At 34.9% G+C, this 23,692-nt stretch overlaps 1 protein-coding gene across 1 annotated transcript in view; it reads left to right on the forward strand.

Annotated features, from left to right (window-relative positions):
- Positions 1-23,692, forward strand: part of NEGR1 (neuronal growth regulator 1) — an 840,514-nt gene that overhangs the window by 473,963 nt on the left and 342,859 nt on the right. The gene's annotated exons all lie outside the window — the stretch shown is intronic.

The following is a 23,692-nucleotide window of genomic DNA, read 5'->3' on the forward strand; positions in this document are numbered from 1 at the left end:
CCCGTGGGTAATCTCTTTATGGAGTGTTTATCCAACCGCATCCTTGGTGTTCTCTCCAGAACAGGGTGTCTCATTTTTTACAATATAGATGGACCGCAGATTTTCCAAATCTTTAAGTTCTGGTTCCTTTTTGCTTAGAAGTTTCTTCCTTAGTTTGTCTCTGTCCTCTCTCATTTTACTATGAATAGTAAGGACAACCTGGCTGCATCTTCAACACTTTGCTGAGAAACCTTTTCCAGTTTCATAGCTTATAAGTTCTGCCTTCCAAAAGAATAGGTCACAATTCAACCACGTTCTTTGCCACTTTATAACAAGAATCACTGTCCCCCAGTTTCTAATAACATGTTTCTTATTTCCGTCTGAGACCTCACCAGAAACACCATTAATGTTCATATTTCTACTACCATTCTGTTCATAATGATATATATATTCTCTGAGATGATAGAAGCTTTATGTTTGGCTCTTCTCTTTTCTTTCTGAGCTCTCACTAGAATTGCCTTTAGCATTCATATTTTGACCAATAACACAATTCAGTCCGCAACAGACAGAAAACTATTGGAATGTTTGAACAGAATAGCAGTGCAATCTGATTTATTTTATTAGGATTACTGTGCTTTCGATGTTGAGAATTGATTGCAGGGGACAAGAAAGGCAGCAGGAAAAAGAGTTAAGAGGCTCTAAAGACAAAGTCAAAAAGAATTGCTTATATTGGATGTGGAGTGTGAGGAAAAGCATGAATCTGAAGGTGATTTCAAGGATTTTGGTTTGAGCAAATTGGAAGTACCAGTTATCATTAATTAAAATAAAGAAGACTGACAGCAAAGAATATTTGAGCAGGAATAACAAGAGTTCCAGTTAAAACACATTAAAGTTGAGGTATGTGTTGGATGCCACCATGGAGATGCTGAGCAAGAATTTGTATATGCGTGCATGTAAGTCAGTGGAAAGATATGGGAGAGATCTATGCCTATACTTCAGAGAAGAGTTGTCTGCTTTTGACTTGGTATTTAAAACCATGCAACTTGACGAAATCCCTGCAGGAGTAATGTAGATAAAGAAGAGGTCCAAGGAGTCATCCTTGAGATGCTCTCATATCAGGATGTTGGTGAGATAGGAAAGGACCCGCAGAGCTGACTGAGGGAAGAGGCCAGTGAGGGAACCAGGAGAGTGTATTCTCCTGGAAGCAAAGTGAAGGAAGTATTTCAGAGACAACAAATTGATCAACTATGTCAAATGTTGGGTGGGGATCAAGTAAGATGGGGACTGAGAACTGATCACAGGATTAAGCAGCATGTGGTTCATTGTAGAGCAACGAGAGAGAAGGAAATGCACAGGAGTAGTGGCACCAGAAGTCTAATCCAAGTGAAATCAATGAGAAGGATATCAAGACAGTTGGAATTGTGAGGATAGACACTATTTTGAGAAGTTTTACTGTAAAAAATGGTGCAGTATTTGGAAAAGGAAGAGGTTTTTTGTTCCATTTCTGTTTCTGTGTCGGTTTGTTTGTTTGTTTGTTTCTTTTTAAGATTGCAGAAATTACAACACATGTTATGGGAATGATCCAAAAAAGGTGGAACACTAGGTGATGTAGGAGAAAGCAGGACAATTAATGTAATGAATCCCTTGAGTAGTCAAAAGGAATGGGGTTAGTACTCAGTGGTTTCTGCAGGTTTCTGGATAGGAACAGAGGGACATCTCCATTAACAAAGAAGGCAAAGCATAAAGACAAAGAGGATTGCATGTAGAAAGAAAGCAAACAATTTTGATTGAAAGTAGAATATGAAGCTGTGAATAATGTGTTATGAGGATAAGGAAAAAGGATAGAGAGAGGAGTGAACTAGGATTTTTGAGCTCCTCCAAAATATCAGAGACTTTGCCAATTATTAAGAACACAGATCGGGGCGCCTGGGTGGTTCAGTCGGTTGAGCATCCAACTTTGGCTCAGATCATGATCTCAATGGTTCGTGAGTCCGAGCCCCACATTGGGCTCTGTGCTGACAGCTCAGAGCCTGGAGCTGCTTCAGATTCTGTGTCTCGCTCTCTCTCTGCCCCTCCCCTGCTCATGCTCTGTCTCTCTCTGTCTCAAAAATAAATAAAACATTAAAAAATTTTATTAAAAAAATTAAATAAATAAATAAAAAGAACACAGATTAATACATGATCTTATTTTCTATCCTCAAGAAACACACAGTCTAGTAAAGCAGTCCAGTGAAGACATAGGTTTAATTATTGCAGAGAGGTAAATACTTTAATATGGTAGATGCAGCTACTTACATAAACTGTGCAAACATCCTTGTCAGTAATGCATTCTTGGGCAAACTCAAAAAAATGGGATCAAAAAGGATTATAAGTGCAGAGCACCAATGATTTTCCCTCGCGCTGTCAGCTAAGTTTTCTCTGTGCAATATGTTTATCTTCTCAGTTTGTTTAATAAATCTCTATTGTTTCTTCTTTTTTGCTTGTATAGACTTGGAGACAAAAAATAAGCTTATGTCACATCAAGTCAGTTCAATCCTAGATTCCCAGTTAATAGCTAAGCTATCTGAGCAAGTTAATGGAATTGCCTTGATCTCCCCATCAGCAAAATGGAAATAACATCTCACATAAATATGGTGAAGATGGAGTTCTGTAATATGTAGAAGTCTTTAGAAGAGTGCCTGGAACATAGGGAATGTGTAATCAGTATCAGTTATTTTATGGCCTATCGTTTTATTGCATGCCATTTTATTTTGTATTTTCCAACCAGTGTCTTAGCTTTCTTTTCCATCTTTCTTTTTTAATAATCTTTATTTCTTACTCTTCGGTAGGAGTTCATTTTTTTATGTTTACTCTTTGCATCTTTCATTTCATATTTAAGATGATTCCTCACCATGAACTTTCTCTTTAAGACTAACTCTTTGTGTATTTTTTTTTCTGTTGCTGTTTATCTTGGGCTCACTGTGGGTATTCTCTGCTTCACCAAATCTGATTTTACCTGCTAAATGGGCTGGAGTCAGTGGTAATATCAGAAAGCCAGTCTTGGCTTTAGGGGAAGCTCTGACTCCCCCCAGCTGTGCTGTTTGCTTTATATGAAGAGAAAACACCTGAGTCTGGAAGGATGTGACTGTTTGGTTCTTTGTGTCCTTTAACATTGGCTATTGATTGGCTAACGTTAAAGACACACATACTTTTTTTTTTAATGACAAGGAATGGCACCTAATGATGTAAAACAAAGATAGATATTTTATACTTGATCACATTCTATAACTAGATACTACAGCAATTCAGCTTAAACAAAATAAGCCCTGTTTAATTTTTGTAAAGATATCTTGCCAGTAAAGATGATCAGCACAAATAGAAAATTTATGACAAAGTTGATGGTGCAGGCCACCTAATTGTAGAAAAGGAGTCAGTACTTGAAAGTGTTATTAAAAGGAAACAAAGACAACTAGACATATTAAGACAAATGTAGGTATTATTCAGAATCATTTTTAAAATCTCCCCCCAAATAATTACAACATGACTGCTGAAGCTATTCAACGCAAGAGTATTTAATGCTAGTTCTATAAAGCTAACATTTATCAAGTATGTAATTTATGTCAGGTAATATTCTAATTTCTATACTGTTATCTATTCTTGCCACAAAACAAAAAACAAAAAACAAAAAAAAAATCACTATTGTGTAGGCCCTATAATTATCCCAATTTTACAAGAAGAAACAAAGGATGATAAAATTTCAATCATTTGTTCAATGTCAAATGAATAAAATGAATAGTAAGTGATAAAGTTTCAAGGCAGCCAAACTCCAAGATCCTTAGCCTTAAACTACAAATGGGACATTTTTATTTGAACTTTATTTCAACACTGGTCTCATCCAGCATTTATGTGCCAAACACTGGAGGAGACCTAGTATTGCCACTTATTATCTGGTTATTTTGAGATTTTAATAGTTAATAATCATTCTCAGATTTTAATAGTTTAAAATTAGGTTAATAAGTTCATGATATGACTGTAAAAATAAATGAGGTAATATTTAAGTGTTTGAAGAATATTTCCTTCTGTCCTTTAGGATACCAATCTTTCTGCAACAATGCTGTTTCATCTAAAATCCCTTCTCCCCTTTAGCAATACAAATCCTTTCTTCCACCATTTAGCAAATATTTATGATGAGCTCCAATGATACATGTGCCTTTTGTAAAAAATTACTAACCCCTACCATTCAGCCCCCCAACAATTTATATCGGGCCCCTGAATAAAACCCTTGACCTTTAAAAGGTCTTCCCTAGAACTCCAGGCAAAAGTACTCCTCAACTCTTTCATAACTTAATAGGTGTTCCATTTTTTTTGGTACTGAGCAATCTACTTCCTCCTTTTGTGATATCTCTTTGTACTTGCAGGGCCCCTGTCCCGTCTCTCTAGTAGATTGTAGGGGAATGTGACATCTGCCTTGCTTAAGAGAGAACAGTTTCTTGTACCTGATAGGTATTTACCAACTTTCTGATGGACAAAATTAACATTTTTTACCCTGGAATTCATTTTCAAAAATTCTTCCAATTATGTGCCATTATTCACTGTATTAAAACAAGCCAGTTGGTCACTGGCTTTTAATCTCATTTTCTCGATTATTTAAACATGGTGAAAAAGTACAAAATCAACATTGTTTGGGGGTTGGTAAAGTTAAAGATAATAACTTTATTTATCATTACCTCTGAAACTAACCTCTGGGGAAACTTCTGGGGAAAAACGGATTGATGGTAATGCTGTACTTTAGCAGAGCATGCTTCTTCTCATAGAGCATCTTCTTTAGCAGGATGCACACGTCCCAGGGAAATGTGTAAATAACAGCATTCACTCAGCATTGGCTGAAATGTGCCCGAGGCTCTATGGTATCTCCTGAGATGGGGGAGGAGAACACACAGAAGAGGCCTCCATACACTTGGAAAGAAAATTGTGTGAGTGTATATGGTGGCCAGGGGCGGGAGATTGGAGGGAATTCAGGCTAGCTGAACAGTTGGCAATTAAAATTTAGAACTGTATCAATATGCAGTCAAGAGAACAAAGTTAGCATCAGTATTGCTCCAAAAGCTGGATCTTCATGACCAAAAGTTGGTTTATCTGAGACCTATGTGTGCACACGGAAACGTACAATTTCTCTAAGACTGAATGAGACTTTAAAATGATCCCCACAGGCTAGTATGGGTCGAAATTATGTAGCTGTTCTTTTTTTCACAGTATACCATTAAACAAAACACTGCTCCCTTCCTAAGGATGTGAACTTCCAGTTTCCAAATAGTTTGGGGAAAGTCTATCTTTTTAGTGCCTGATTTGATATTTGATGACAAACACCATAGAACTTAACTGGAAATGAAGCCAACAAATAATTAATATTTTTCCATTGGGTGTTATAATTTTTTCTCATATAGTTTTTGTGTTGGTTTGTTTTGGTTTTAAAGAATTCAAATTGATCATAACATCAATCATTCCATTAGGTCAAATACATTTAATACCTGACATATAGAAGTTCTTTATTAAAATTCTGTGATAAGTAACTTGCATAATTGCTGCACATCACACTCAGAATGGGCTGAGAGAAACAAGAAAAATGTAAAAGAGAAGAGAGGAAACAGGAAATAAATAGATTGTATGCAAAAGTAGTAAGCAACTAATTATAAAAGAAAGAAAATAGGAAATAGGAAAAAGAAGGGAAGGAGGATTAGGTTGAACATTTCCAAGAAAATGGGAAAAGCATAACGGGAAAGAATCACTAGAGACAAGACTGGTTATAAGACTGGAAAATGATGACTGCTTTTGGTTCATTTTATAGTGATTTCATGTTCATTAGTAATAAGTTAATATTTGTGATTTTGTCATAGCTTCATTAAAATAGTTTTTATTAATAATGCCAGCTAACACCAATGTAACATTCACTATACAAAGCCATTCCTTCATTCATGCATCATGTCTCATTTAGAGTCACCACAACCTCAGGAGATAAGGGATCCTTTAGTTAAGATTTTGTTTAAGATTTTATTACTTTTAGTGAATTTTGAAAAGTACAGATAAAATACCACCAATACACAAATTTAGCTATTTGATAATATTGATTCACTTGACTTAAAAAATGGAAATAATATACAAATACAGCTAAACCATTCACTCTATTTCCCTTCGATGATTCTGAACTATCTAGTCGTTAGTGTGTATCTTACTTATACATATTTTTACATTTTTATTATATATATGTAACCATCATAATTTACAGAATATTTTATGTATTCTAAGTATTTTTATTAATGGCATCACACTTTCAGACTGCATGATTCTTTTCCAATTGGTGCTTTCTTTTCCATTGAACATTTATTAATTGTGAAATTTTATAAGATCAATAAACATAATTTTATATATATTTATATTTTTTATTTATATCTTTTGTGTTTTTATAGTATATTTAATTTAGTAACTAATTTATTTTTTAGAGGGAGGGAGAGAGAGAGTATGTGTGAGTGGGAGGGGCAGAAGGAGAGAGAATCCCAAGTAGACTCCATGGCCAGTGCAGAGCACTACACGGGGCTCGATCTCATGACCATGAGATGGTGACCTGAGTTGAAATCAAGAGTCAGTCACTTAACCAACTGAGCCACCCAGGCACTCCTATAGTATATTTATTTGTATTTATAATTTTTGAAGTTTATTTATTTATTTGTTTGTTTTGAGAGAGAAAGAGGGAGAAATTGCAGCTTTTGATTTAGGAGATCTGGCCACATTTGAGAATCTGCATTTGTAACAAGCTTCCAGGTGATGGAGAACCACAATTTAAAGCACAAGGCTCTAGGATATGTAAATATTTAGAAATGAAATTGTAGAGATATATGTGCATCTTCACTTTTACTAGATGTTTTTGAATTGTTTGCAGTTTTATACTACTTTCATCATTGTATGATATTTCATTTTTAGGCACCTTCATCACCTTGGTAGTACTTAAGTTTCAAAGTTTTGCCAATATCATGAACTTAAAATTGTGCTATTTTAATTTAAACTCATAACTATTAAGGAAGTTCTACTACTTGTCAAAGAAGTGGCCATTAAAATTTCCTTTATTATGAATTTCTTATTTATATCCTTTCTTCCTTTTTATTATACTGTTCTTTGTACTTTTTAACTAATTGTCTTGTTGAAATTCTTTATATATTCATGGTACCAATCTTTTTGTTTGTTTGTTTGCATTCATTATAAGTACTACAAATCTGGAGCTTTACTTAATTTCTTTATGGTGTTTCACATGTGCACAAGTATATGGTTTTAAATTTAATACAGTCACATTTATTGATCTTTTTCATGATGGTGTGTGTTTTATGTCATACTCCAACTTAAATATAATACAGTTATTTTAAAATTTGTAAACATTTAAGTTTTTTGCTTTTAATTTTATACTTTTAATATATGTCCAGCTTATTTCTGTTCATGATGTGAGGTCAGAATCCACTTTTATCTTTTTTTATAAGATAGCCAATAGTCAGTTGTCCTAGCACCATTGATTAAATTTTACAATCCTTTTTTTAATCTATAATATTCCACAGTCAAAACTTCTGTGTGCATATGTTCTGTGTATACTATGTGTTTTGTGTGTTTTGGTTTCATTCTGTTCTCTATTTTTCCATCAGTGTTTTATAATTCGTCTTGTCTACTTGAGAGTAGATAGGAGAAGTTCCTCTCTTTATAGGTCTTAATCAAGGTTATTTTGGCTACTCTGTGTCCTTTACCCTTCAATACTGATACTGGTGGTTTATCTTGTAGAACTGTGAATAAAAATGGAAATTTATCAAATGCATAGATTTATTGTGGGAAGAATTCACATCTATTTTGTAGTCTGGATGAAACTCTCATCAATTTCATCAATTTCAGTAGTATATAACTTGGACCTTTCTTTCTAATACTTCTAACTTATTTCTTGATCTTACTGAACTTGTTAGGAACAAGTGTGAATGAGAAACAGTAAACATGGTCTTCTTTACCTTGTTTTAATTTTAATGAAATATGTCTAATACTTTTAATGAAAGATAATAATCATTGTGAATTTTTTATAGATACTTCTAGTGACTTTATTAAATAAACTTTCTATTTCTAGGTTGCAACATTTTTGTTTTAAATTATAGTGTTTCTTCTCATATAATGCTTTCGCTGTATCTATTGACATGGTCATATGTACATTTCTGCTTCTATCTATCTGTTTAGTATACTGAACAATATCCCATGAATCCCAGTCCAGGAATAAAGCATTACACACACACACACACACACACACACACATACACACACACACACACACACACACACATGTATGTGTGTATATATATATATATAGTATATGTATAATATATATAATATAATACATATATTCATTGATGGATTCACTGTTATATTTTTTCTCTGTTTATAAGTGAAATTGCTTTTCTTGTATAGTTCTTGTCCATATTTAGTGTCACATTATATCAGTTTCATAAAATGAATTGTTGACGTTTTCCTTTTTTCATTTTCAGGAATAGTATATATATATATGTATATATATATATATATACACATATGTATATATACATATATATACATATATATACAGCAATTATTTTTCCTTACATTTTATTTCCTTAATCTTCTTTTGTTATAAAAATACATAATTATATAAAACATAGAGATTATTTCCTTAAATATTGGTAGATCTCTTGTATAAAACTGGGCATATTATTTATTTCTTGTTAAAGAACATCCAAACTAGTTGTTCATTACAAGCAAGCTACATTCTCTAGACACTAGTTCTCTATCTTGTATTCCTGTCACCTTCAATATATGATTTCCAATTCCCAAGACCCCAGGTATAGCTGGGTAGGGGAAAATAACATGGAGGACCATCATTGGGAAGTTTTTGTGGGCCAAACCTGGAAGTATCACACAAGACTTCTGCTCACATTCCATTGTTTAAAATCCAGCCATGAATAACAGCAAGGGATTCTGGGAAACAGAATCTAATCATGTGCCTAGAAGCACAAATCAGTTTGGTGATCAATTAGCAGACTTACTGTACCCAGAAAGGAACATATTATAATTCCTACTACCAATTTTTCTTTGTCCTATAAATTTTGTTTAGTTCCCTTTCTACAAAGTACCATGCAGTATCAAGCACACAACTCAGTCATTTAAGGTACCATTTGAGTATCACAACTCTCAGCCTGATAGAAACAGTTTGATATTAAAATCTTAGCACAATTCTGCCGTCTTCCTACCAAAAAGCACAATGTTATATACATAAAAAATCCTCTCATCAGCTGGTGACTCTGCTGTCATTTGATACATGTTTTCTTCAACAAAATAACCGACTGGCAAAAACCAACCATAGTCACTGCTGTTTTTGCAATATGTTTGGAAGGCAGGTGGTCATCCCATCTCTAGAGATTAAAAGCAATTCAAAGATAAATGTTGAAAAAAAGAGAAACCAGGGCAGAAAGTGTGTGGGTTTAGGTGTTTGTTGAAACAGGATGAGAAGGGCTCTTATGTTACTCATCAACTGAGAAACATATTTCCATCTGTTTACACTAACACACTGATCTGGATGCATACACTGTCACTGCTGTAATGCACACAAACCCAAAAAATTGGTTAGGTTTAAACACTTGATATAATATTCTTATTATTTTGGAAAAGGAATATATAAAATTGGCCAATGGAGTTTTCAGATAGCAGAGAATAGTCTCTTTTTTCCCCACCAAGATATTAATCAAATGTTCTTTCCATGACAAGAATTTAACAAGAACTTACTCAGGCCTATTATGTTTTAAGAACTGAAAGGAAACATAATAAATAACCATTTATCCAAGCACTTTAACATGCTCATGATGTTTTTCTTGGATTTCTTCCTCATGTATATGCAGACAGTATAGCAAAGAGTCAACACAACAGTTGAAAAATCCCAAGAGCATATTTGACCCAAGAACCCACTCAATGTAGTAGTCCTTTCTTTAATCCTATTGTTCTTCCATATTCTCTGAGAATCTTTTGATGACATAGAGCTTATGTTTTTATAAAATAATATTTTTCATTGTGAGGACAATTTTTGTTTAGTATACATACACCTCATTATAATGAAATAAAATCTACCATTATTCTGTGTACTGCAACAACTTAGAAGAAGTCCACAGATCAAACGAAAAAAAATGTCTTTTCTTACATTTCTTATCTTTATATAAATATTCCTAGCCCCTTCAGTTGTGTCTTTACATGGCATTGCGTCTGGGCACTTTACTTTTCTGACTGACCTCTAATTGTAAAATATCAGTGTTTCACTCTTAAATTATAGTTACTGTAACTGAACACATAACCCCTTGATATGGTTTTATGAATAAACATGTTTCTAAGAGATTTATCTAAATTGTTTAAAATTGAGAAAGGGGAGGGGCCAAACACAGTTTCCTATGGTACTCCTCTAATATTTCCCCTTCCTACTGACATGAATCTACCCATCAACAATGGTTGTAGTAGCTTAACCAGATAGGATTCTTCCTGACTGTATGAGTTCCTTGTCCACACTTCTTCATTTGATTGCTTAAACTACCATTAACAACTGTCAAATGACTCCTGAACTATATATATGTGCACACACACTAAATGTGTTCATAGAATAATGAACAGTTGGTTAACCTACCCAAAAGGTAAATTTGATTATTTTGACATGGCTAACCTTGCTTTTCATTTCTCTCAACCCTCAAAACAAAAATTTAGATATACTTTCTGTCATTCCAGTATAGTAGTAGCTGTGAAAGAAGAATAGTTATGATACTTAGGTATAGGCAAAAATATAGAATGAAAGAGCTAATGTTTACTGAGTAGATTGTTTGAGTTTTCTAGCTTTCAAAAAGAAGAGAGGATTTGGCTTATTTTTAGGGAATTTGCCAAGTGATAAGACGGGAATATTCAAAACAGCAGAGTTCAGAACACTCATTCCCAAAGGAATATACTTTTCAGTCTTAACCACATTTTTCAACTATTAAAAATATAGTATATTATCTAGAAAGCCAAAATAAAAACGCATGATACTTTTCAGTTGGGATATGAAAATATGTGACATGCCTAATACCTTGGAGAAGCTGAAATAAAACAGCATGGTTTTTTGTTTTGTTTTGTTTCTTGCTTTTTGTTTTTTTGTTTTACTTAATACCCCAGGGTGTAGTTTACTTACAATGTCTGTTAATTCAAAGTGAGAGGTGGTAAATGTTGTTTTTTCTTCAGAATGTAGTAATTAATATGAGGGAGAATAACATTTTAATGAGTGTGTTAAGGACTAACTCTCCAAAGAAGCAGCATTTAGAACAGATTAAAACATTCTTATTCAGCACTTTCTGAGCAATTACTATGTACAAGTGTGATCCTATACAGTACTCAGGGATTAATATAAAATCGTTTCCGCATTCATATTACTTTTCCAGAAATATGTAAGAAATAAAGAAATTTGTTCGTGGCTTGAAAACAAAGAAAGGATATAATTTTAGTTGTGACCAACTAGTTCAATCAACTATTGCAACCACAGTGATAAATACATAGTCTACAAATGGATCATGATGTTTCCCTGCTCTGTGCCTTCATACATCTTTTGTTCAACTTGGAATGCACTTCTCCAGATAGTTACAGCATATTATTCTAAATTTGTCTTTGCTTCTTCATCACCACTCTTCCATCTCCATCTGGGGTAGGTGAGTTCCCTTTAGATTTACATAATATTTTATTTACATGTCTCTTATAACTTTATATAATTATATTTTTAATTTACCTCTATGTTTCTTTCTTCCCATCAATATATAAGCTACTGAAAAGCAGGAATTCTATATTATTAAATTTTAAATAACTAGTACCTGTCATAGTTGCTAGTATATAGCAAGTGATAAATAAATATCTTCTAACCAAATGCATAATATATAAATCTGTATATAGAGAGAACTTTTGAGGTTAGCCTTCCTATGATAACATTTGCCCCCTTATTACCATATTCTAGCATTAACAAAGGCATCTAATGATGTTACAGGATACACACACATAAACACGCATATCCAGTATAATATATGCCAACTATATAACATTATACATATATGTATATAGTCATGCATATATGCATACATATAATTTATGTGTGTATATGCATATATAAGATATTTAATAATTGGTTATATAGTTTTTATATTGTATTCAAAAATAACAAATGAGGGATGCTGGGTAGATCACTTGGTTGAGCATTGGACTCTTGGTTTTGGCTCAGGTCATGTTCCCAAGGTCGTGGGATGGAGTCCCATGTTGGGCTCCATTTTGAGCATGGAGCCTGCTTAACATTCTCTCTCTCATTCCCTCTGCCTCTCTCCCCCACTCATGCTCTCTCTCTAAAAAAAAAATAGTGAAAGAAAGAAAGGCACCAGATTTCAGTATTTTTATATAGATCATCTCTATTACTTTGTTATGACTATTACCTGTGAATACTTTCTGTTATAAATGCTCATTAGACTAATACCTAGATACAAGACAATTTGTAACGTTTAATACACTTGATGAAAGTCAACTAATTAAAGAGAGAAAACTTCTATTCAATGCCAAGAAATTATGGGTATTTGAAATTTCCAGAGTTTTGTGATTCATATTTAAATGTAAGTCCCAGAAGCTAGCCCCAGTATAAAACAAGTTCTGGCAAGAGACTGACTTTTTTTCCAATGAATAATTTAAAATGCAACTTTTTTCCATGTGAACTATCTTATATCTTGGCAGTAGGCATAGTATTTCAATAATTTATACAATTTTGAATATAATATAGTTAATGCCATAAAAGCAATTTCTTTGATATTGAATTATAAGAGAATGCACTTAGGCCACTGTGACTAATGATCTAGGGGCCAGCAATATGGCAAATTACTTTTAGCCCAATTTTAGAAAGAATCTGTGCTTGTAACCATAGGATTGTACTGAGATCTCCTGGTTTATATTTGCATACAAACACTTGGTTGTTATATTTCAAAAGCATAAATAAAGCAATATCATACAGAAAAGTATTTAAAGAAGCATGATGATTTAAAAAATGTAGATGAAAATTATTTTGGTGGGAGTAGAATATTAATAGGAAACATGGTTTTATTATTTGAATTTCTAAATAAAACCTATTCTCAGAATATTTCCTAAGGCAAGACTATAGTCATCCTGCAGATCTAATCATGGTTATTCAATGACAGGTGAGCAACTGCACATTCGTGTGATAACATACAGCTTTTATGAGAAACCAAGCAATGTAATGTGAATATGGATTCCTTGGGTCTTCTGAGGAAAATGAATAGGCTCAAGGCTTGCCAGGGTGTAAGGCAGAGATAACAAGATTGTAACTCCATAACTGAGCAACACATTGGGCCTGTAGTATACGGTCAGGATTGTGTATGTATATAACTCCAAGGTACTGTTTACTTTCAGAGACCATGTAGATTTCTGTATCGTGACAATTTTCCAGCATGTGATGACCAAGAGTCTTCAATAAGTGTCAAATATTTCTAATTGCCATTATAGTGCCATTTGAGTTGATGCCAGGAGAAGTCAACAGATATTTTGATGAGTGTATATGGTACAAAAAACAAAAAGGAAAAATTCATATCTAAAGATCTGTCAAGGCTGGGCTTCCATTTTCTAAATGGAAATTTTCAGTGATCATTGCCCTCTTCAGACTGCTGCTCCCACCAGGCCCTATCACTCATAATGTAAAGGTGCACATTTTCTCTTGACCTACATCACTCACTTATACTTTAGATATCTTAGTTTTTATTAAAAGTAATCAGGGATTTAATTCTCATGGCAAGTTTTCTCACCTATTTTTGGAGTCTCCATTTTGTTCCATCGTCTATCACAATGCTAATTCCACACTGTCTTTGCTGTAGCTTTATGATAGTCTTTTTTTTTAATTTTTTTATTCTTTATTTTTTGAGAGAGAGACAGCAAGACAGAGTGGGAGTGGGGGAGGAACAGTAAGAGAAGGAAACACAGAATCTGAAGTGAGATCCAAGCTCTGAGCTATCAGCACAGAGCCCAGTGCGGGGCTTGAACTAACAAAGCACAAGATCATGACCTGAGCCAAAGTCGGACATTTAACCGACTGAGCCACCCAGGTGCCCTTATGATAGTACATCTTAAAGTCAGATAGTGTAAGTCTTCCAACTTTCATTATTTTTTTCAAACCATGCCTGAACTTGGCAATTTTAAACAACTACAATTAAATATTTTACTCATGATACTGTTATTTGAACACAATATTTGGAGTTTTATAAACATGACTGAAAGAGTTAAGAGCCTAGAAGAGTTAGGGTTCATCTTAGGCTCCCTTTTTGTTTCTGTTGTCTCAAAACTTCTCCATTTGGGGTCCACGTGTAGGGTCTACATTTGTTCTAGCCACCATGGTGGCCCCAAAGCAGTCAGTCTAATTATATGGCAACTTGGACCTGGAAAAGTAAGTGTTCTTAGACAACAGGGCAGAAAACAAATGGTACTTTATATCCAGTCTCAGAAGTCACATAGCATTACTTCCTCCCCAAATCTATTATTTGAGGTGGCCAGAAACTTACTTACTCAAATTAATTGTGAAGGTACTACTAAGACCTCATTCATGATGGAAGAAAAAGAATTGGGGCCATGTTATAAAACTGCCCTATAAGTCAATTAACAAAAAGGCAGGTGAGTAGGTGGAAAAAGAAAGTGGGGACTAGACATGTAGAACTCTGCCCCATGACAGATCCCATCCCTGGCAACCACAACAAAAAAGTCATTAAATTCTCAGTACATTACTCATAGTAGATGCCCAGCAAATATTAACCTTTGCTGTAGGTATCCTTTTGTTAGACATGTTTCCAATAAGGAAAGAGAACCACAATGTCCATTTTTGAATCCTTCTCCAACTACTTTCTAGCTCAGTTTCTAGAAGATGTGTGACTTAGAGAAGGGAGCACTATTTTCTGCCAAGGCTTAACACAATTCCTTGGTGAGCTTGTTGGACCACATGGAAGTCTCTGGGACCTATGTGAAAGTACATGCATAAAAAGTCTGAAATGAAATATATGAAATTATTAATAGCGATTTTCTCTGAATTGTGAGACTGTATTACAATGAATGACTCAAAGCATTGACAGCCATTTGTTTATAACTTACCAAAGGAGGATTTTAGAAGCTTCAGCTTCCTAAGTGATTTTGAGTTTTTCCCCTCAAAAAATATATTTTTCTACATTTTTTTCCAATAGATGTGTACTACCTTCATAATCAGAAAAAAATATTTTATTCAAAGAACAACGACACCAAAGCACTTCACAGAAGGAATTATTTTTCTCATTGCACTGAAATGACACATCTCCTCTACACGTACAAAAAACCAGCATAGCAGCCTTTAGATATAAAAATCTGCTAACACATTTGTAAAAATCTCAGCCTAACAAGGAAAACTCATATTGAGCCGGAACAGGCTTACCTCCTGAAATCAGCAGCCAGGTGTTACATTGTAACTCTGTGAGTCCAAGGGTAGACATTGGACTTTCCTGTGTTTCAAAAACACTAAAACATGCTTCTAGCTATGGGAAATATTTGCTAAGAAGGCAGCTGGGTTCTAGTATGGCACAGCTGGGCTGTTGCCTCTGGTTTATGTGGAGAATAATTCAGCACTGAGGATGAGGCAAGAAAAGTTCACCCAGGCCGTTCCAGGGGGCATTTGCTGGCACATTTTCAAACAGAACAGTGGAGCTGGCCACCAGGATTATGGGAATAGTGACTATACTGAAAGAAGTAACCTACTTTCCTTAAAATTCCTGGAAGGGGTATCATTCGCTCTCTGGGTTGGCATTTTTTAAAGTCCTTAAAGTATACTGCCAAATTGTTTCCAAGGAAAAGCTAATTAGTTGTTCTTAATAAAAGGTTACCATCACTGCAGGTTTAAAGATTTGGACTTGGCTCCTTAAGAATTCTGCTTCTCTAGGTATGGACCCCTACATTTGTGTGCTCTGAGGAATTTCAGTTGTGATGTTCTCCCTATGTGTTTTGTAACCGTCCTCTACTGGGGGAAGGGTGAATTAAGCAGGCATTGTAGATTCCCTGTGATATACAACACTGCTGTAAGTGTGCTCCAGCCTTCCCGCTGCTGCTGCCTGAGGGGGTAGCTGCTATTATGGTCCTGATTTTAAGCAGTATTTTATATCTTTGAACCATCCAAGTAAGTGAAGCTGAAGCTCGCCTGAGGTACAGCAGGGATTTGAACTCTGGTGTATAAACACTCATGTGTGGAGGCCAGCTATTGATCCTCTAGCCAAAATGAAGCAAAAATAAAACCTTTACAGTCCAAAATATTGAAACTCTTGTATAACAATGTGGTATTATTTGCCTTCACAATGTTTATATAGCAGGTGAGAAAGTGGCCATCAATCCAAAATTTAAAAATTGTTAAATAAATGTTAAGCTACTAAAACCTAACCTTTCTAAATCAGTACCTTTTATTCTTTTTATCACATTTTAATCCTCATGTGTGCTAAGCCTTCGTAATATAACCTATATACATGTAAGAAATATATATTTGTTTTGCCATGGGAAACCTATTTAGCAAATACACCATTCTTCAATGAGAAAATCCATCTTAAAATTTAGAGATCACTTGCCTCTTTCTCTCATCCCTCTGATGCACACCCCATGCATTTGGCAGTCAAAGTAAGATGGAGAAAATGAGAAGAGAAAGAGAAGCTATTTCCACTTTGATTTTTCAATAACTCCATGTCCTATGAGGTTTGTTCCTCTCACATGTTCATTTTCTTCTCTCCATTGTGGATTGTCTTGCTCACTGCTATGCAGAACCAATTCTGGATTTTCCCAAAAGAAAATTACACAGTGTGGAAGAGTTTCCCATAGCATCTTTCTACCTTTGCTATGGTGCCCTCACTACACCCACCTTGCTGCTGTCAGGAAGTTTGCAAATAAATGCAAGCTATTAAGGAATCATCTCTTCTAGGGGTAGTTACATTTTAATTTTAGGCCCTTGAAGGCAAATAACTACTCTGAGGATCTGGAGGAAGGCCTATATAATTACAATGGAGACTTTAAATGTAGGTGAGAATAGTTCATGGAGAGATCTTTCTGTTTTCCCATAAAGCCGATAGATTTTGGAGCTCACTCTGCACCTTTTGGTCTAGAATCTCCTGAACTAGCTCTCACCACCCCAAGATTGTAAAACACTCATCAGATTATCTTAATGATTAACTGGGTGCAGGAAACTAATGTTTTTAACCCACGAAGTCCACTCAAATGCCATCTGTTTCATAAAGCCTTGTCTAATATCAGTACCCCCTCCAATTCTGACTCCATAGGTAGAGTTAGATTTACTACTCAGGGTTCCCAAAACAACTTATATTACAAAATCCACTTTGTAGGATTTATGACTCCATATTATAGTTAATAGTGTTAGGTTTTTCTAACTCTTTAGACATAGACTTAAGATTAGTCTCCCTAGGGGCGCCTGGGTGGCGCAGTCGGTTAAGCGTCCGACTTCAGCCAGGTCACGATCTCGCAGTCCGTGGGTTCGAGCCCCGCGTCGGGCTCTGGGCTGATGGCTCAGAGCTTGGAGGCTGTTTCTGATTCTGTGTCTCCCTCTCTCTCTGCCCCTCCCCCACTCATGCTCTGTCTCTCTCTGTCCCAAAAAAATAAATAAAAAACGTTGAAAAAAAATTAAAAAAAAAAAAAAAAGATTAGTCTCCCTAATCAAGTTGGTGCTCAGTAAATGTGGAATGGATGGATGGATGAATGGCTTAACGTAGGTCTCTGCCAATTTTGCTATTTTATATAGTGACCTCCTGAAGGGCAAAGCCAGTTGAGAAAAACGTGGACATAGGTTTTCTAGAAAAGGAAAAACACTAAGCTAAGCAAAATGATTCAAAGTTTGAACCAAATTCTGAAAGATACATCTTTTCTCAGACATATTCTTTGCCCCCCAAAGTAGTACTGGCATATTCCATCCATAGGTATTCACAAATCTGGCAAGTTTGCATTTACAAGTCACACTTGGGTTATTTTTTCCTCCTATCACTATCTGAGTGATGGAATGAGGGGAGAAGCCATAGAAATCTCTGAAATGTCATAAACTATAAAAAGTCAGCTATAGTCTATGAGCCGGAGAAAACAATGTTGCTAGTTAGATGCAAGCCAGGAAACCATCAGGCACCCACAAGCAAACCAATTTAGAGGAAAAAAATCCTGAAACAATTTCTTCTTCTCTCAGTTTGAGAACAGCACCTTTTCCAGGAGGTTTGTTATGTAACGTAGCTCTGCTTTCACTTTCTGGGGGCTGGCCAAGACTGAAAAGGGAAGTGCCAGCCTAGGGAAAGGAAGACTGTTCTTTTGATGCTGCCAGCCATTACCAGAGATGGGAGTGCAAAAAAGCGCCAATTCTCTGAAGATTTATAGTTATGTCTAGCTTGTTGATTCAACGGTTTGGAAAATCTTCAGAGATATAGCTTATTCGAACTAACTTAGACTCCGAATCTATGGAGAAGGGAAAAAAAGGCAGAAATAATATGTATACACTCTTAGGGTCAAATCCTTTTGACCCCAAATTTACATAGCTTTTTAAGTAAAACAAAAAAAAAACAAACAAACAAAAAACAACTCTAATCAACATATACAGTACTAAGATGTGACAGCCTATTCTGTTGGGTATAAATGTATATGATTATTGCCATATCATACACATTTTGCCTGGCATAAACTATGGTAGGCAGTGACATAGGAAAATACTGTGTTTTTAAACAAATATTGAATCCCCCGAATTGGAGATCCTTGAAAAAAGTCACAGAGGACTCTTGACACTATAATTATATTTTCACTATATTCTCACATATTTATATTACATCATTCTCGCAGTGGTATAAAATTCTATGGGAAATATTCATTACAAAGTCAAAGAAATATTAGCTCAACCATAAAAGAACAAGAAAACAAATATTTGTTGAATATTTTCCATGTGTCAGGACCTTTTCTAGGTGTTGGTGATAGGCTGTTGCATAAACTAGATTCCTACCCAAGGTCTTTACTTCTGTTCTATGAGAAGAAGAGGTAATTAACAATGAAGTAAATATCAATGATACTGACAGATATAAGAGATGCTATAACAAAGAAACTATAAGAGGAGTGAGGAAGGACAGAGGGTTGTGGGTACAAGCTGTTATTTCAATAAGACACATGCCCAGAAAAATCTATCTGGCTTTAAGATGATCAAAGCCATCAGTGATACAATGGTTTAAGGTAAAATTCTAACCCTTTAACATTCACTCTGAAATTTTCACTTAGTGTTTCTTCTTTGTAGGAAGTTTTGTGGGTGGAAGAAGTCACTATGAAGAAAGTTAAGTCAAGCAAGACACCAGAGACATAGAATAACTTTTATTTTTATTTATTGTTTGGCCTAGTGAACATATTTGTAGAACAGATCTGGTGACCGTGTGCATAATCCAAATAGATATATGGAAGCTTTTAAATGATTTTAGGAATAGCTTCAGAGAATGATGTGAAGAGTGCACTTGCCTATAAAACACTGCTGTGATTTTTACACCCTGAGGAAACAAGTGGGTTTTATGCCAAGAATATTGTGGTTATGGTAAATACTGAACTGATGTTTCGTTCAATAATCTGTGAATGTTTGGGGCCAGATTAAGTACATACTTCATCCATTTTTTTTTATCCCTGTAAATCCAAAGAAGACTTCCACATGGATTTGTATGTGCTGTGGTCTTTCATTGACTCTCACAACTTATGAACTCGATGGGCCATTTAATTGATTCTAGTGAGACAACACAACTTTCCCAATCCAAATAGTCACTGTCTTGCACTTACAGTTAAGATAATCATCAAATATATCATCTAAGGTTTTCAGTGTTATGTGTGACCCAGCCTCACATCTCACGGAACTTGGTATGGGTGTGAACTCTGTTGTGTTTATTACTTCTCAAAGTCATCTGCACATTTAATATGATAAAACACTGGGCTCATATGATTCAAATGATTCATATGAATCATAGTCTCATAGTCATCCTTATGTTGACTTCTCAAATTTTTATTGGTTATGTTCCAGACTACAAGATGGATTCTTAGAAGAAATTGAAGTTAACTCTGTGAAGGCTGCTCATTAAACAAACAAGTGAAAGACGTATTTTATTTATATGTAGATAAAAATGGGTGTACTTTAAAAACAAAAAACAGATGAAGCCACTCACAAACTCAGTTGCACATGATGATGCAAATGGTGCAGGATAATCCCAAATGGCTGGCCCTGTAGAAATCATTAGTTTTTGGTTTGGATATATATTCTACAATTTTCCTTACTGATACTGCTCCATACCCTGCCTGAGGACACTGTGATAGATGGCTGAACTGAGAGAAGGCAGTCGGGGCAGGTCAGACTGCACATTTTTTAGTGAAAGTGAAACTAAACAGAAATTTAAATTACCTTTAGTAAATTGAAATCAAGAGATTCACCTAAATATGCATTATCCCCTCACCATGGTGAGGCAAATAGGAGTTGAGTACACAGTACTAGGTAGTAGTTGAATTTGAGGCCTACAAGTAATTAAAGGCAAAGCAGATGATCAATTTGAGGATCCAAGAGTTACTCCCTTAAATGTATATGGGAATTTCAAAAAACACTCCATCCTGACACAATCTTCCAACCTCTGTTGTTTAGAAAGTTTCCAATGTTCTTCAATTCTGTAACTGGTGACATAGAACAATTAATTATGAACACAGTTGCAAAGTCATAAGAATCCCCAATAAGGGTCCCCTTAGGAGAGAGATATTCTGTGATTCAGTATGAAATCTATAACTTCATTGTTTTTACTTATGGTATCGTGATGATGATAACAGTGATGATAATGTTATAATAATTTCTTCCTATGAATTAAACAAGTTTACATTTAGATGACTAATTTATTCCTTTATTATTCTGCTCTAGGTCATAAACATGTGCACAGCAACTCAAAATGTTACTAAAATCTGTACTTACTTAGTGATTTAAAAATTGTTGAATTGATTGAACACTTATGCACCTTTTCAGACAAATGATTTTTCAGCTCAATTTCTAAATGAAAAGAGTTTGAGAGAGTTTAAGATAAGGCATATGGAAAAGGAACATACACCTAGAATAATAAGATATTTTAACTCTCCTCATTGTTCTGTTTTTCTATGCAAGTGCATAGTATATTGGAAATACGGTAGACATGCTGCTTTGTCACTCACAGAGCTCAACAGAGTCCTCCCGACCTGTGTGCATGCATGATTTATACACAAACTATAACCCAGGGACACCCATCAGAACTGAATGATCTTAAGATGCCTGAGGCATTACCATTCTTCCCTGCTCTTGTTACCCAAAGTAAAAGCATCTTTTTTTCTCTTCTGTTTTCTCCTAGCATGATGCTGCCTCAGATCATCCCAAGTCCTTTCCCAGTACCATACCTTATTCTAGATGCAGAGCTAACAATACCTCTATTTCTGTCATCCTACATTGAGGCCATTAATAGTTTTTCTCTATTCTAAATAGTACCACACTGAATAACTTTGTGCATAAACTATCCTACATGGTTCTCTTTAAAGGAAACCAACATAAAACTAATGTCTGCTGATTTGGTCGCACAAGGCATACCTATTAGACATGTGTTACGCATGTAAAATGGGAAAGGAAAAGATGGAAAATATTTGTCTTCTCTTCATTACTTACCTAATTGCCTCCTTCTTTTAATTTTAAGTTCCTTGAGGGCAAGGATTATGCCTTGAAAATTTTGCATTTCCCGTGAGTCCAGAATTATTCCCTCCACAATACTCAGCAAAAGTTTGCAGTCTTGAACTGAATATAAAATGGCTTTGAACAGTCAGCAAAGCAACACCTGTTTTTGCCTCCACGAGCTACAGTGCATGTGAAGGATTTCATTGGCCCTCTTTACACACAGCATCTGCTGCCAACAGGTGATGCATTCTAGGGAGAAGAGCCTTGCCAGAGGGATTTTCCTTTACTAACATCCTCTTTCCAGATGTTTCTTCCCTGTAACATATCCTGACTTATGAGGCCCCGGGAGGCAATTGCCATCACTGAGATGACATGTCACACCTGGAATTCAACACTCTTCCCCACCACACAATTTCCCAAAGTTAAATGTCAAATCTAAGTTTATTGCTAAGGGACTTAGTTGTTTCTCTGTGAAGCCAAATAGTGTGTTTAATATTAGTTTACCACTCATGTTTACCACTTTAAATATAGGTAGACATGTAAAGAGTAAACTAACTCTTAAGATCAGATAGAATTGACAAAATAATATACAGGATAGAATTCATGGTCTTGTGGCATTCCATCAATTTTCTTAAATATACATACCTTTGCCCAAAATTGAGTCAGTTATATGTTTGGAATATGTCGATAAACTTAACTGATCTCTATGTACTGTCTCCTGTATGAAGGAGGAAAGTACTATATAACTTTTGTTTAAATAGTGGCCATTAACGTGTATGTAATTGTGTGTGTATTTATATATGTACATATGTACACACGTATTTCATAGTTTACTATTTCAAACCTGCACCTACATCCGTATATCCAGATGATGGTTTTGTTTAATTTAAGTTGATTCTTATTAGTTCTCCTATTCACCAATGAGTCGTGCACACTTTTTTCTACTTTCCTCCAAGGGTATCTTAATGTCTTTTATTTCTGTTCTGTTTCAGTTAAGCTAAAAAGAGTCTTCAGTTTGGAATGATTCTTATTTTTTTTATTTTTATTTTTGCCTGGGAAAACTCACTGAAGAGTTTAATGATAATTTGTTTTAAATCCCAATTAAAGAATGTCATTTAGAAACAGTTACAATGGTATATTAGTTAGGAATAAGCTTTTTCCTAAATCTTAGCTACGGTTATATATAATCAAATACTTTATATTTATAATCAAATCATTCTAGGGGTTTTTTGGTAATGGAATATTGGTTTTATTAAAAAAATCTAAGATGATATTCAAAGTATAGATAATTTAATTTATCCCTGTGACAAATTTTAATTACCTTTTTAAAAATAGCTGTGAAAACATATCTTTTGCATAAAGAAAGCCTAAGAATGGAACAATTAAAAGACTTCCAGTAAAAGGCTTATTTGTCTAAAAATTATGAAGACATCTAATTGCCAATTGGTTTTTACCTGGAACTTCAACATACTATAATTTGTGTAGAGTAAACTAAAACTTATGGCACAAGCTGGTCTTACACACTGCCAAAGTGATGAGTTGGTGAAAGCACAGGAAAAGGGCAGTACTGAAATGAAATTCAAAAACCACATATGTGTCCTAGGGCATTTAATAATGATAGCTAATACTGATGCCAGGTGCTTTAGTAAATTCTTTAAAATACAGTGGCTTATTTAATCCTCACAGCAACTATATGGGTTTCATCTTTCACAAGAAGACACTGAGGCTGAGATACAGACATAAATTGCCCTGGATAACACAGCTGGTAGAGAACCCAGGATTCGTATCCGTGGCATTTGAGGATGAAGTGAGAGACCATCTGATATTTGAAAGGATATGGACAGTTTAATTGGAAGTTCATTTAGGGATTTTCCTATCCAGCATTCCCAAAGTATATTCCATGGTCACCGGTTTTTTCAAATG

The sequence above is a fragment of the Prionailurus viverrinus genome, chromosome C1, assembly GCF_022837055.1.
Source record: "Prionailurus viverrinus isolate Anna chromosome C1, UM_Priviv_1.0, whole genome shotgun sequence".
Lineage (NCBI taxonomy): Eukaryota > Metazoa > Chordata > Mammalia > Carnivora > Felidae > Prionailurus > Prionailurus viverrinus.